Genomic DNA, 3,639 nt, shown 5'->3' on the forward strand with positions numbered 1-3,639 from the left:
CCAGAGAAGTGCTTACTCCAAGTAGCAAAAAGAACAGAAAAACAAAGATACTTCAGCATTTATACTGTGCTCATGTAGTACTTGTAATTGTTTATATCGTACATAGTGTTTTTTTTTAAATTGCCACTGTTGCGTGGGTTAATTAATGTATGATCATAATTTCAGCCAATACCGGATATATCCTGTACATAAATAATAAATTGTTATTGGTCCAGCCAACTACTCTATTTCACAATTTCCATGTAGCCTTTAGGCGTATATTTAAACAGGCCTAACTAATATGATTTATAGTATGTCCTGCATATTACATGATGTAAATGTCATCAGTGTCTCCCAATGCCGTTTGGAGCGCTGTTCACCTTGCCCTAAATGTAAACAACCATTGCATCCTGTTATAATCCAATGGGAAGCCTCGAAGTGACGCGGCTCAATTACAGGTTCTAGCATGACTGAATAACATAAGTTGAGATTGTCGGTCGCTCGGTTCCCACACTGTGACGTCACGGGTGTGCGTCGACTGGGCAGTGCACTTAATGATTGTTTTGACAGTAATTTGTTGCTATGCCGGTGTTCACAATTTCCATACAAGAAAATATTTTTTTTTCTTTCTCTCACTTAAAACACAGCTATATCAAGATATCTATACCTACCGTACAGAATATAATCTTGAATGAATATGAAAAAAAAAAAAACTTTCCAGATTTTTATTGAATTGGCGTGGTGTTCTTGTATTTACAAAAAATTACTGAAGATTTTTTTTCATTTTATTTACACCTTTTTTAAGATATTTTGACTTCCTTTCAACATTTAATATCTGCACCCTAAAATGTATTCTGCACCTGATAAAGAACTTCATTACTTCCTCTGGAACATCAATGTTTAATTCCCTGAAAATATTAACTAATTTCGTAATCCCATCAACACCTGGTTTCAACTGTTTCCCATGAAAAGATTTAAAGAGTTGTTCCAATTCCTTTAAATTATTGAAAAATTGAGGATTGAGCCTAAACAACACATATTTATTTCTGTGCTTATGAGCTATATAACCTCCCAGATAATTCAAGGCTTCCATTTCTATCCCATTTTCAGACTCTACTCCAAGATCTACAAAATCCTCTACCTCCAGCTCATTAGGTAGACCTATTCTAATTTTGTACTACATTTCAAGAATTTAGTCCAGGCTACTTATCAACCGAAGATATGTCACTAAAATTGCACTAATGGGATTGTAAACAAATTGTTAAACCATGCCTGACTTTACGTCCTTAACAGGAAAATTTAAAGAGGGAACAGCGGTTTTCTTTAATCTGTGATAACTTCTCTGGTAAAGTTGTGGTAGCAGTTCATATTGAAGATTTCTTAAGTAATCATCTGTCCGGAAATGGACAGAACAAATCCTGGCATCCTTACCATTAATGCTATAACTTTTTTTTACATGCATTAATCCATACTTGAGACACCTCGGGAACCTGTGAAAGCAAAATTCTCTTTCTGTCTGGAACTGTAAGTGCACCCAAATATGGAACGCACACCCAAAATCGTGAACTACAACAATGCAACTGACGGAGTGCTGACAAGTGCATCGCCCAGTCGATGTGCTCCTGTGACGTCACAGAGAGAGGCAAATTAGCGATCGGATCCCTCGGTGGAAACAATTCATGTTATTCTGTCATGGGTTCTAGTAAGTCTTACGTAGTTTGGTGGTCTTCCACCAGGGGTGTGCTGCTGAGCTTTTGCGGCCATCTTTAAGTATCTCGTAACAGTGTAAAAAACTGAAAATTGAAATATGGTAACAGTGTAAATTGAGGAAGTGTCTAGGTTGGTTGTGACTTTTTTCCTTTTATCCTGATCGCAATAATGGTACGATGCGCGGCTTATACCCAGTTGTCAAAATAGGAAAAACAAGTCTTCAAGAGAGAATAGGATAAAATTTAACAGGTAAACGAAGCATAATAGAATGTATTCGCCCTTAATTTTGTGCTAGTCAGATATGCTGTTTCCTGCGTTCCAACCGTCCGTAAGCACCCTTGTAGGTTACGGGCAAAATGGGCGCCGTGTTTAGTAACAGCCCCTTGAGGATGTACGTTCAATATAAAACAATGACGGTAAACACCATGAACATAACGTCCCGGTCGGTCTAGTGCGTCAGTGGCGTGGTTGGTTTGGTGTTGGCGTCCCACCTCGGTGGTCGCGAGTTCGATTCTCGGCCATTCCATTGAGGAGTGAGATATGTGTATTTCTGGTGATATAAGTTCACTCTCGACGTGGTTCGGAAGTCACGTAAAGCCGTTGGGGTATTTCTGCAGAAGCAGTCTGCACGGACTGCAAGGAACGTAACTGCGGATACGACATCCACTAGGGATTGGTGGCCGTCCAATGTATTTCGCCGTGTTTAGTACTGGTCCCTTGGGGGGTTAATTACAGTCGTCCGAATAAATATTACTTAAAATTCTTGTTCAGTAGGTAAAACTGCATAGATAAACCGCAACTGCCATAGTCTAGGCCGTCGCCGATAAGTACCCTATATCTACCGCCGTAGGTCCCGTTGCTGAATAACCACTGGTTCCATGCAACGTAAAAACACCATACCTACAAACAAATAACGTCCCCGTCTAAATGACTCAGCCGAAACGACCAGGATGACAGGACCAAGATATAGGAAGGACCTGTAGGCTGTAGTATCAGTTGGTAGGCTACCCAGATCGTGGCCACGAGTAGATCCGTTTATTCCCATTAAAATTTTTCATAGATTCAGCTTATAATCGTGGCACATGAATGTAGTAGCGCCTCAGTGGCATTGTTGGAATGGAATTAGCGTCCCACCTCGGTGATAGCGGGTTCGATTCTCGGCCATTCCATTGAGGAGTGAGAGATGTGTATTTCTGGTGATAGAATTCACTCTCGACGTGGTTCGGAAGTCCCGTAAAGCCGTTGGTCCCGTTGCTGAATAACCACTGGTTCCATGCAAGGTAAAAACACCATACAAACAAACAAACAAACATGAATGTAGTGGCAATTGAATTTTGATATCAGAATATCACTAATATGTACAAGCCATATGATATAAAGTAAGAATGATCTTGATATAATTATAAAAAATCCTTAGTACCACGTATGCTCTGGTGTAGGCCTATAGGTAAATGTCAACCGGTCACGTCTTATAAAGCATGTTACTGTGGTGCGTGCGGACGTCTGCTGTATTTTGTCGGTCATTAAGAATTGTCTGCACTATGTTTGTATGATACTTTCTGTGCCGCCAAAATATTTTTCTCAGTTTTAGACTTCAAAGGCAGTGTCAGAGTTGCTTAGCAAAATGCATACCACCATACATGATTTCTAAGCGAGTTCCAAAACCTTGGAAGACTGGGTGAGTTACTCATTACGCATATTTAGGTTATTGATCGTCCATCCTTTTCTGAATACTACTAATTGTTAAGTGTTTGAAGAATAGTGGTGCTGTTTATATTGTGCTTTCGTGGTTTCTCCTTTTCGATTGTTTAAACGTTAGACACTTCACGTGAAGGGAGGTTTCTTACATAGGTACTAGCCTACCATACTATCCTACTGTTGATCGTCTTTTGCCTCAGGAAATGCTAATCCACCCTATTATTATTTTGATGTTGGTCTGATTAGCATTTT

Source organism: Macrobrachium nipponense, chromosome 5 (genome assembly GCF_015104395.2).
Source record: "Macrobrachium nipponense isolate FS-2020 chromosome 5, ASM1510439v2, whole genome shotgun sequence".
Taxonomy (NCBI): domain Eukaryota; kingdom Metazoa; phylum Arthropoda; class Malacostraca; order Decapoda; family Palaemonidae; genus Macrobrachium; species Macrobrachium nipponense.